The following is a 13,402-nucleotide window of genomic DNA, read 5'->3' as shown; positions in this document are numbered from 1 at the left end:
AAGTGTGATTATTATGAAGAGAGAGGGCATTCCAGGTCAGAGGCAGGACATGGGCAAGGGTTCAGCTGTGAGATAGACAAGATTGAGATACAGTCATTAGGTCGGCCTTAGAGAAGCAAAGTAGGTGGGCTCCATTGTAGTACAAAATCAGAGCGGTAATGTAGGAAGGGCAAGGTGATGGAGAGCTATAAAGCCAGTGATAAGGAGTCTCTGATGTGGAGGTGAATGACAAACCATTGGGAATTCTTGAGGAGTGGGGAAACAAGGAATGAATGATGTCAAGCACTTAGTACAGTGCTCTGCACATAGTAAGCGCTCAATAAATACAATTGATGATGATGTAGAAAAATGATCCAGCCAGCAGAGTGAATTATGTACTAATTTTGGTCAGATATCGTGTCTGCCTACTCTATTGTACCTTTTCAAGCATTTACTTAAGTGCCCCTAACACTGTAAGTGTTCAATAAATATTATTGATTTTTTTAATGATATTTGCTTACTCCGTATCAAACACTGTTCTGAGCGCTGAGATAGATACAAGTTAATTAGGTCAGATACAGTCCCTTTCCGGCATGAGGCTTACAGACTAAGTAGAGGGAGAACAGGTATTGAATCCCCATTTTACAGTTGAGGAAACAGAGGCACAGAGAAGTGAAGTGACTTCCCCAGGGTCACACAGCCAGCAGTTGACAGAGATAGGATTAGAACCCAGGTCATCTGATTGCTAGGCCTAGGTTCTTCTCATATCCCCATCAGCTCTTGGGGCTTCTCAGCATATTCAACAACCCATTCCACTTATTCTAATTCTATTGCGAGGGAATATATTCAAGTCCGCTTCTCCAGGAAAAGCATAAGCTCCTCATGGGCAGCGAATGGGTCTCACACTTTGTTGTCCTGTTCTGAGCACTTAGTGTAGTATACCACCCCTAGTAGATGCTCAGTAAATATGGCTACTATCAACTAAGCAGTCAAGTGGTATTTAGTGTGCAGAGATTCCTCCTCCTCTTCTTCTACTACTACTACTATTACTACTTATACTACTACCACTACCCTCACTACTACCCTATTCCTGTGACCATAACTGAAAGGAAAATGTCAGGGGAAAATGAGCATGAAATGCCATGAGGCAATGCCACTGAGACCCAGCGCAGGTGGAGGAGGAAACCTCGACATGAGCACAGCTCTTATTGTTTGTTCGATTGACCCAAGTCCGATCATCACATGGATTGAGAGGAGACTATATTCATACTTTCTGAAGTGACACTCACATTTTGTCCCAATCTGTCTCCAAACCACTATCCTCTCTGATGCTTCTTGCTGTTCCCTTCTAAATTAAATGAGCCATTTACACTCTTAGCTGGGTTATTACAATTACACCTGTGTTACCTTCGCCTGGCTGGAAAAAGACTCAAGACTTCTATATTTTAAGGTTCATTTTTGCCAATCTGCTGTACTTTTCTAGCTCCCTAGACAACTGAAAAGACATGTGGGCTTTTTACCCCTGTATTTTCATGCCCATTTTTCCCTGACATTTTCCTTTTAGTCATGGCCACAGGTAGTGGAGGAAAGCAATTAGCTGTAATGACCCTACAATGTTCCTTGCATTACTGATCAGCATGTGTTCTCCTTCAGGCCAGGGCCCTTTAACTCATATCATTGCCTGCCCCAGATAGTCCTCTGCGTTGGGTAATTGTGTACATTCACTGGGGGTGGACAAAGTCTTCATTACCCTGGGCTGAGAGAGACCAGCATTAGTGACCAGACCTAGAAATCTGAGAGTGAAAAACAAAAATTGTTAGGCTCACTCATTTTGTGAAATGGGGGCCATCTAGAATGAGGTGTCACAGGAGGCCTTTGCCAATAGAGGCCTTCAGTAGGAATAAAGTAGATGTGAAATCCGGCCAGAGAAACAGTGTAGCCTAGTAGAAAGAGAATGGGCCTGGGAGTCTGATAATAATGATAATTATAAAAATAATTATGGCATTTATTAGGTACTTACTTTGTGCCAGGCACTGTACTAAGCTCTGAAGTGGATACAAGCAAATCGGGTTGGACACAGTCCCTGTCCCACATGGAGCTCACAGTCTCAATCCCCATTTTACAGATGAGGTAACAGATTCTGAATGTAGGTTCAGTTTGGCAGAATCCAGATGTTCAGATTAGTAATAATAATTATAATGGTAGTATTTATCAAGCTCTTACTATGTTTCAGGCACTCTAACAACACTGGGGTAGATACAAGATAAGAGGGTTGGGCACAGTCCCTGTCCCATATGGGCCCCTAAATGGCCTAAATCCCCATTTAGCAGATGCAGATACTGATGCACAGAGAAGTGAAGTGACTTGCCTCTTCCCTTTTCCTGGAACTCTCATCTCCTTTAAATCTTCCAGAACACAGTTCAAAAGACCTGCAAAATCCATCTGAAATCCCCCCTCTTCCAAGTGACCTTTCTCTTTGTTTCTCTCCAGATCATATCGTCCCAGCTCCCACTGTAGCTCCTTCTCACCACCCTGTCACTGACATACTCACAACCTCCCATAGAACTTCTGTACATGTAGACTTGTGTTCTTTACTATCTAAGGAGTTACTCATCCAAAATCCATCTTTCAATTCTTTTAGTTCTCCCATGTATGATTATGCTGAATCTGTATCCTTGCTAGATTGTAAACTTCCTGAAGGATAAGATTGCAACAACCCACTCTTTTTTTTCTCTTCCACATGCTGAGTATAACGTTCTGCACATAGTAGGTGTTCAATAGATACTCTTGATTGATTAACCTTAGGCAAGTCATTTAACCTCTCCTCATCTGAAAAATAAAGGTAATCACATCTGCCTCTCCCTATAGTAGAGGAACGTTTTGAATGTAGCTCTTTTTTTAATGGTATTTGTTAAATGCTCACTATGTATCATTCATTCAGTCAGTCATATTTATTGAGCACTTAGTCTGTGCAAAGCATTGTACTGACTGCTTGGGGGAGTAAAATAAAACAATTAAGACACATTCCCTGCCCAACAGGCACTGTACTAAGCACTGGGATAGAAAAAGAATAGTCAGGTCAGACATGGTCCATGTCCCACATGGGGCTCACAGTCTTTAATCACCATTTTACAGATAAGGTAACTGAAGCACAGAGAAGTTAAGTGCACAGAGCAAAATGGTAGAACCAGAAATAGAACCCAGGTCCTCTGAGTCCCAGGCCTGTGCTCTTTCCACTAGGCTAGACTGCTTTTCTAGGTCCTTGGAGCGAGGGATCGTATCCACTGACTCTATCATGTTGTACTTTTCCAATTGCTTGCTTAGTAAAGTGCTCACTAAATGCCATTGACTGATAGACTGATTAACATAGAGAGATAATCTGTTCTATGTCTTCTAACTGTATCCATAATCAACACAGTTGATTTCACAGAGATTTCACAGTTCTATCTTTGGGATGCAGGGGGAACCAGGCAAGAGTGTATGAGGATGATTCACCATAACCCAACACTACTGTTTGTAAACAATTCAGATGCATATCCTCCTGATGGTAAGAGGCCCACTTTGTTAACTTAACTGTCAACAGTCAATTCTTTGGGCTCTGGAAACATTAACCAGGTTTATTTCCCCTAGGACAGGGAATCTGTCTTGAGCAGCTACAGAGGTAAGCCAGATTTGCTAGCTCAACCATTTGAAACTCAATAGCACACAATGGCTTAGTTTCTGGGATTCATTTTGTTCCAATTTCGGGGAATGTGATGAATTTCTAAGATGAGAAAATTCAGGCTCCTTAACTATGTTTAAATTATGCTGCTAGATCCCCTCTGGAAGAAGAATGTTCACTGGAGATAATGGATTACCAATGTAGCTTCATTTATAAAAGAGACTCTAAAGGTAATCCTGTAGCAGTAAATAGAGACAAGTCTCACTTCTCTACCTGGAAAATTGGTAAATTTACATTAAAGTTTAGGATCAGGGAGCACTTAGAAAAACACAACTGGCTTGTGGAAAGACAATGTGGTTTCTGTGAGGGGAATTCAAGCCTCACTCATCCGATGGAGATTTTTGAAAAGGTCAACAAGAAAATAATAGAAGGGAAACAATAGACCTAATATGTCTAGAATTGCAAGGGCTTTTGACAGTGTTCCACCTCAGAAACCTTTTAACAAATGAACTGATCGTTTGGTGGGAGGGACTGTTCAGTCAGGGAGTGATAAGTAGTGAAAAGATATGAAATGGATAGGGAAAAACAGTCACTTTTCGAGATGGAGATATGTAATAGTGAGCTCCCTAGTGGATTAGTGTTAGGACCAATCATGTTGCACATCTTTATTAATGGAAGGGGAAGTGCACAGTTAAATGTCTAAATCTATCAATCAATCATTGTAGGCAGGGAACGTGTCTTCCATCTATGATGCATTGTACTGGCCTAAGCACTTAGTACAGTGCTCTATACGCAGTAAGTGCTCAATAAATGCCATTGATTGCTTTCTATTGAGCGCTGGGTGCAGAACACTGTACTAAGTGCTTAAGTACAATACAATAGAGTTGGTACAATACAGCTGCCCACAAGGATTTTATAGTGTAGAAATGAAGACAGAGAGCGTAGTCTAGTGGATAGAGGATGGGCCTGGGAGTTGGAGGACCTGGGTTCTAAACCCAGCAGCACCATTTGCCTGCTATGCGAACTGTGGCAAGTCCCTTCATTCACTTCTCAGTGCCTCAATTACCTCATCTATAAGATGGGGATTGAGACTGGGAGCTCCCTGTGGGAAAGGGACTGTGTCCAAACCAATTTGCTTGCATCCACCCTACACTTAGTACAGTGCCTGGCACCTAGTAAACACTTAACAAATATCACAATCATATGCATGTAAGTGCTGTGGGGCTGAGGATGTGCTAAATATCAAGTGTTTAAAGGGGCATAGATCCAAATGTATAGTGATTTAGAGGGGAGGGCAGGTAGAGGAAACAAGGACTTAATCAGGGAAGGCCTTTTGGAGGAGATGTGATTTTTTATAAAGTTTTGAAGGACAAGAAGGGGGAGGAAGTTCCAGACCAGAAGGGGGACATAGGCTAGGGATTGGAAGAGGGATAGATGAGCTCGAGATAAAGAGAGTAGCTTGGCATTTGAGGGGCAAAATGTGTGGGCTGAATGTAACAAGAGATCAGGGAGGGAAGATAGAAGTGGGAGAGCTGATTGAATGCCCATAATCTTGGCATTATCCTTAACTCATCTCTCTCAATTAACCCACATATTCAACCTGTCACCAAATCATGTCAGTTCAACCTTCACTACATCGCTAAAATCTGTCCTTTCCTCCCCATCCAAACTGCCACCAAGTTAATCCAAATACTTATCCTATCCCACCTTGACAAATACATCAGCCTCCTATCTGACTTCTCTGCCTTCTGTCTCACCCCACTTTAGTCCATACTTCAATCTGCTGACTGGATCCTTTTTCTGAAAACACGTTCACTCCCCTGTGAGCCAGTCTTCTAGACTGTGAGCCCATTGTTGGGTAGGGATTGTCTCTATATGCTGCCAAACTGTACTTTCCAAGCAGTTAGTACGGTGCTATGCACACAGTAAGTGCTCAATAAATATGATGGAATGAATGAATGAACTACCAGTGGTTGCCCATCCACATCTACAGCAAACAGAAACTCCTTACCATTGGCAGTGAAACACTCCATCATCTTGCCACCTCCTATATTACATCACTAATTTCCTACTTCAACCTAGCACATCTTAATCTCATCTATCCTGCGGCCGACACTTTGCCTACATCCTGCCTCTGGCTTGGGACTCTCTCCCCTTTCATATCCAACAGAGCATTACTCTCCCTTCCTTGAATGCCTAATTAAAATCACAACTCCACCAAAAGATCTTCCCCAACTAATCCCTCATTTCCTCTACTCCCTCCCCTTCTGCTTAGACCTTGAACTTGGATTTGTACCCTTTATTCACCCCATTAATTTATCTATGTCTAGAGTTCTTTCATCCATAAAATGGGGATTAAGACTGTTAGCCCTGTGTGGGACAGGGACTCTGTACAACCTGATTATCCTGTATCTATCCCACCCCTTAGTACAGTGCCTGGCACATAGTAAGCCCCTAACAAATACCACTTAAAAAAAGTCTGGAAGGTCACAGGCCAAGAAGGAACATAATCAAAGTCTATAAAATCACAAAGGGTGTGGCCAGGGATGAAAATGGAATGGTTATTTATAAAATCCCACAGCGCCAATACAAGGTTTGCCCACTGAACAGCTTTTGGGTATCCAATGGAGTTTGATGTTGGGTGGGTCTTAACAAGTGAAAAAAAAATAGTTCTTCACCCAACCAGTAGTAAGCATGTGGAATTCATTACCTCAGGATATTGTGCTGCCTAAAACAGTAGCAAATTCAAGAAGACTTTGGTTAAAACTGTGGATGACAAGTCTGTAGCAGAATCCTGGATAGCTTAAAATGTGCAGTGGAAAAATGGGTGTGCTAGATGGAATATTCCTAATTATGAGGACAGATGACAAGGAGGACAACCATTACATGGTTTCTTCAAGCATTCTGTTGAAAGGATATTGGGCTGGATGAACGATTAGTCTGACTTGGAAATCACACCCTCTTGTTCTTTTAAATCCCTTGACACAGTCACCCATTGATTGGAAATGTGACATTTCTATGGTCATTAGGGTTAGCTCATTCTCAGCAGCTTTACTGGGGTTTGCCTGGTTGATGTGCTCATTAGCAGATCTCCGAAATGCATTTTAACTCATCCATTTATTGTGAACATAAACAACGTTCCAGGAAAAGTACATGGATTCTGATATATTTTCCAAGCCTTTGCCCCTGGGTGACTTTCTCTCCTTTAGAAGTGCTTAATGAAAGAGCTGGAGTATGATATTTTCCAATTAGTGGCTGAGTGTTTTAAGAGGATATGGCAGAGCACTCGTTTTTAGTGTGGGATTTATTAAAGTGTGAAACACATAGTAGTATTTTATCAGGCTAAGGTTTGTACTGAGAATTAATCCATCTACCAGGATAATGTGCATTTTTTAGCCCAATACCTGTACTCTAAAATGTTTGTTTTCCCCTGGAAATGAGAATGAAGTATAGGAAAAGCTTTGTTATCTGCTGCCTTTCCATCCAGAAAGCTTCCAAAATTGTCATCACAGAGGGCCCTATAAAATAGCAATTCAGCCCAGTTTCCTTCTAGAACAGGAGTTTATATATTTGAGTCTTTTCCATTGGTATGAAACCTTGACTTTTTCTGTGAAGTTTTAACTCACTGCCACAATCTAGATTATAAGCTCCTTGTGGGAAGGGATCATGTCTACCAATTCTATCATACTGTACTCTCCCAAGCACTTAGTACAGTGCTATGTACAAAGTGCTCAATAAAAGCCATTGATTGATTGATGATCTCCCTATTCCAGACATTAACTCTCCTAGTAGTGTTTGCTGTTCTGCTATTGTAACTAGTAAATAATGCTAATCTCTCTACCTACAGCTTTAGCAAAATTTATTTTCTAATATGATCAGTAAAAGGTCCACTGAATTCAGGAAAGATCACAGTTCATTGGTGATCCCCATTTCTCCATGATATTCTGGCACTTGCTGTATGTCTTCATTCAGGCCAATGGGCTTCTAGCTGATTTTGCTTCCACTAGTAAATTAACAGTCCTCTCCCATTTCTCACAAACCTTTCAGTATACAAAGTTCTCTTCCCAATTAATCCATCAATGATGTTTATTGAGCGCTTGCTGTGTGCAGGGCACTAGAGACTGGATAGAGTGTTGTTGGCATAAATTTCAAGAGAAGCAGTCTTGAAGTAGTGAAAACAAAGTGGAAAGTCTGGAAAGTAGTGGAAAGTGGAAAGTAGTTGACCTGGGAGTCAAAGAACATGGGTTCTAATCCAGGCTCCTTCACTTGCCTGCTGTGTGACCTTGGGTAAATCACTCAATTTATCTGTGCCTCAGTTATCTCATCTGTAAAATGTGGATTAAAGACTGTGAGCTCCATGTAGGACATGGACTGTGTCCATCCTGATTAGCTTGTATCTATCCCAGCACTTAATACAGAGCCTGGAACATAGTAAATGCTTAACAAATACCATTAAAAACAAAACCACTCCTTCGCCTCTTTCTTAATCCTACCATTCTGTCAGCTACCTCAGTATTTATGGGTTTATTTATTTACTAATTTTCTCACACCTGGTATTTATATTTTTTTTATATCAATCCTCAAGAACCTATCAACTCTGTTATGCCATACTCTTCCAGTGCTTAGCACAATGCTCTGCACACAATAAGCACTCAATACAACATTGGTTAATAGAGAGCTCTGTACCCAATAATTAGGCCCTCAGTAGAGTGGAATGCACAAAGTAGTTCTCCATGATCTGGCTTGCACTGAATAGGTGATCAGCTCAGTATGCTTGTAGGCAATAGGAGCTTGGTTACAACTGGAGTGTTAATTCCACTAAGCTTCAACAGAAGCAACAATTTCCTTACGGTGGTTATCTAAAGCACTCTGACAAGCTTTTCGTGTGGGGTTAAAAACAGAGGACTTTGCTGCGGGTTCTGTGAGCTGCTCTCTCCACTCTAGGAACTGGCTGGTGGCCTAATTCCATTAATTCCATGTTGGGCCCTCAGCATGAAGAGCAGAATGCTTGCTCTCTGGGGAAATTGCAGATGAACTGAGATAAACTGAGCAGCTGAAATATAAAGTTATTTGACTGTTAAACAGTGTGGTCTAGTGTAAAGAGCATGGGCCTGTGATTCAGGGGACCTGGGTTCAAACTGACTCTGCCACTTGACTGCTCTATGATCCTGGGCAAGTCATTTCACTTCTCTGTGCCTCCGTCTCATCAACTGCAAAATGGATTCTCCTTATCCTTAGACTGCAACAGGGACTGCATCTGACCTGAATATCTTGCATCTATCCAGTGCATAGTACAGTGCTCAATACATAGTATTTAAATAAATACCACAAATAATACTACAGATTGGTCATGATTAATGTTTCCACTTTCATTGCAACTGGGATAGTCCGTTAGTAGCCTTTATTATTTATGGATGACCCATTCACATTTCCTTCTTGCTCCCAAGTTAATAATAATAATGATGGCATTTGTTAAGCACTATGTGCAAAGCACTGTTCTAAGCACTGGTATAACAATGGCATTTATTAAGCGCTTACTATGTGCAAAGCACTGTTCTAAGTCCTGGGAAGTTTGCAAGGCAATCAAGTTGTCCCACGGGGGGCTAACAGTCTTATTCCTCCATTTCACAGATGAGGTAACTGAGGCCCAGAAGTGAAGTGACTTGCACAAAGTCACACAGCTGACAATTGGCAGAGCCGGGATTAGAACCCACGACCTCTGACTCCAAAGCCTGAGCACTTTCCACTGAGCCATGCTGCTTCTCCAGGATAAAGCCGGATTCACTGTAGGGTCCGGAGAGAGTGTGGAGCATTGGTGTGTCTTAGGGAAGCAGACTGAGGTCAATACTGAAGTGAGTGGACAGTAGCTTCTACTTCTGTCTAGCTCCACCACTTGTCAACATGACCTTGGGCAAATCACTTCACTGGGCCTCAGTTACCAGTATGCAAAATGGAGGCTAAATCTTAATCCCCCCTACTCAGACTGTGAGTAGGACAGGGACACTATCTGATCGAACATGGGCCTGGGAATCTGAGATCCTGGTTTCTAATCCCAGCTCCACTATACGCCTGCTGTGTGACCTTGGGCAAGAAGCTTAACTTCTCAGTGCCTCAGTTACTACACCTATAAAATGGAGATTAAGACTGTGACCATCCCAATTATCTTGTACCTACCCCAGTATTTCAAACAGTGCTTGGCACATAGTAAGTGCTTAACAAATACTATCATCAGCATTATTATTATAATTATTATTATTATGTGATTATCTTTATCTCAGTGATTAGTACAGTGCAAGACACATACTAAGCACTTAACAAGTACCATTTGAAAAAAAAAAAGAAAGAAGAATCCAGGGAAGTGTAGAGGGACGTTAGGAAGGCCCATCTATCTCCAGGAGTCTGATCAACCAAGAGAATCTCCAACCAGGTCCCAGCAGAGGGAGAGCAGAAAATCTGTCTGGGGTCTCCTCAGGGACACGGTCCAAAGTCATGTGTTCCGGATAGGGTATTAATTCATCCAGTTTCACCATGCATTCAAATGCACCATCCATTTCTTTTCTCCTTGTGGGCAGAGGACTTGTCTCCCAAAACTGAAATATCATACTCCCCCAAGTGCTTAGTGCAGTGCTCTGTACAAAGTAAGCGCTCAATAAATGATGATGATGATGGCATTTATTAAGCGTTTACTATGTGCAAAGCACTGTTCTAAGTGCTGGGGAGGTTACAAGGTGATCAGGTTGTCCCACAGGGGGCTCACAGTCTTCATCCCCATTTTACAGATGAGGTAACTGTAACAGAGAAGTTAAGCGAATCACACAGCTGACTATTGGCGGAGTCGGGATTTGAACCCATGACCTCTGACTCCCAAGCCCATGATCTTTCCACTGAGCCATGCTGCTTCTCAAATATTGGTTGACTGATATCAATATGATATCAATATGATTGATTGATTCATCACCTTTGTCTTCAGTGATCCCTTGCTGTTTCATTTCTGAACCTTTTTTTCCCATTTCTCAGGCATTTGAGCCCTTTTAAACATCTATAGCTTTTTCCATTTTTCTTCTGAGTATTAATGGCCTTTTTCTCATCTCCCCCCTCCTGCTTGCCAAGACTATACACTCCCCATAGCTCCTATGAGTTGGTGGCCTAAGGACCCAGCCCATTATTCATAAAATGACTGACACCTACCTTTCTCAATCTGCCAACTGGGCTGTTCAGCTGGCTTTATTGCTAGCCAGGAAAAGCTTTCCTCTCCTCCATCTTTGCCAATGGGATGCACTGGGTCCCAGAGTTTTGGGGTTCTGCCTGTAGGCTCACCCCTGGTCCAGATTTCCCTGAATCTTAATAGATGAATGACTCATCCCCCTCACCCTCCAGCTTTGATACCCTTCCCCTCAATATTCACCAGGCTACTCGTTGCCTCTCTCACTAATAGAAGCAGCATGGCTCAGGGGAAAGAGCATGGGCTTTGGAGTCAGAGGTCATCGGTTCAAATCCCAACTCTGCCAATTGTCAGCTGTGTGACTTTGGGCAAGTCACTTAACTTCTCAGGGCCTCAGTTACCTCATCTGTAAAATGGGGATTATGACTGTGAGCACCTTGTGGGACAACCTGATCACCTTGTAACCTCCCCAGAGCTTAGAACAGTGCTTTGCACATAGTAAATGCTTAATAAATGCCATCATTATTATTATTAATAGATTCCTTAATCCTGTCCAATTTCTGGCCAAACCACTAGGGGTTCTCTCCGCTGTCTTTAATTTCTAACTCTTGGATTTTAATCATCCTTAAAATGCTATGGAATTTCCTTCCCCACGTCTTTCTCTTTGGAAAAAGTCCCTTGGCCTCCATCATTTTTTAAGAGCGTGAGGGTGAGCATCATTTAGAACTACAAAAGGTCATCTTTTAGGGAGTTTTCCCACAATCTCGATTCAATAAATTTAATAGAATTAGGCAGGTAATTTCAAAATTCATTCTAAAGTACCATTCCCCTTAAGCCATGTACACTGAAGCTCACTTCCAAAGTTTGAAAGCTAAAGTTTCTAGGGAATACGTGGTACCCTAAGAACTCTGCTGTTTTTGGAGTCTATGTATTTTATCACATCTTTTCACAGAACTGGAGTCTGTAATTAGTATTCTATTCCCACTGAACTGAGGTACTCCTCTATTCCCCTCCACCCCTGCCCCCCATCTCTCTGCTTCTAGGAGAATCCATTCTCAGCCTTTTGGTTAATGAGAGCTCTTCTTTCAGGAAAATGACTGGATAATTGCTCTGAATATTCAGTAGTGACAGTCCAGCCAGATTTTTATGCGTATATTACCTGCTTCAATCCTCAAGAAACTCAAAGCATCTAGATTTGAGAATTAAAGGGATTATTTTACCTGCTGACCAGGTTCAATGAAAATCACACGAACACATAGGGAAGCAGTGTGGCCTACTGGACATAGCATAAGCCTGGGAGTCAGAGGACCTGGGTTCTAATCCCAGCTCTGCCCCTTGTCTGTTCTGTGACCTTGGGCAAGTGACAACTTCTCTGTGCCTCAGTTATCTGCTTTGTAAAAAGGGGATTAAGACTGCGAGCCCCATGTGGAACGAGGACTGTGTCCAACCTGGTCAGCTTGTATCTACCGCAGTGCTTAGTACAGAGCCTGGGACATAGTAAGATCTTAACAGATACCATAAAAAAAAAACAAATAAAGCACCTCTTAAAAAATCCAGAATTGCTCAGGAAGGAGTTGAAGACCCAGCATTCATATACGCAGGTTCACAAGTTTTGAGTGACTCTAACCTTGGATCTTGGTGTCTTACTGTTTGAAAACAGGAGCTGAATAATGAAGAGTGACTGCCTAGAGGTTTGGAGATCTGATTTCTTCACATTTGCCATGCTGTGAAATCTTGAGCAAGGTGTGGAAATAGTATCAGCAATTTACTTTTATCAAGGTTTTCGAGGGTCACTGGAATTGATTGGAAAGTGCTATTTAGAAGTTCAGAGTAAGAAATAGAAGAGCTTTGGGCCTCCACCTACATCTCTAGAAGTAACCACCCCAACAGAAGCACAAACTAACAATAATTAATAAAAATTGCAGTACTTGTTAAGGGCTATGTGGGAAGCAGTGTTGCTCAGTGGAAAGAGCATGGGCTTTGGAGTCAGAGGTCATGGGTTCGAATCCCGACTCCGCCACATGTCTGCTGTGTGATCTTGGGCAAGTCACTTAACTTCTCTGGGCCTCAGTTACCTCATCTGTAAAATGGGGATTAAGAATGTGAGCCCCACGTGGGACAACCTGTTTACCCTGTATCCTCCCCAGTGCTTAGAACAGTGCTTTGCACATAGTAAGTGCTTAATAAATGCCATTATTATTATTATTATTATTATGAGTATAATTGGCATTTTGTTAAGCGCTTACTATGTGCAAAGCACTGTTCTAAGCGCTGGGGAGGTTACAAGGTGATCAGGTTGTCTCACGGGGGGCTCACAGTCTTCATCCCCATTTTACAGATGAGGGAACTGAGGCCGAGAGAAGTTAAGTGACTTGCCCCAAGTCACACAGCTGACAAGTGGCAGAACCAGGATTTGAACCCATGATCTTTGATTCCAAAGCCCGTGCTCTTTCCACTGAGCCATGCTGCTTCTCTAAGACCAGCACTCTACCAAACCCTTGGGTAGAAACATGATAACAATGTCAAAAACAGCCACCCTCACCTCCGCAGCACGCACTTACATGTCTTTAAATTGTATATTACAAATTAGTTATATTAAT

The sequence above is a fragment of the Tachyglossus aculeatus genome, chromosome 22 (assembly GCF_015852505.1).
Source record: "Tachyglossus aculeatus isolate mTacAcu1 chromosome 22, mTacAcu1.pri, whole genome shotgun sequence".
NCBI lineage: Eukaryota > Metazoa > Chordata > Mammalia > Monotremata > Tachyglossidae > Tachyglossus > Tachyglossus aculeatus.
Note: the sequence above shows the minus strand (reverse complement) of the source record.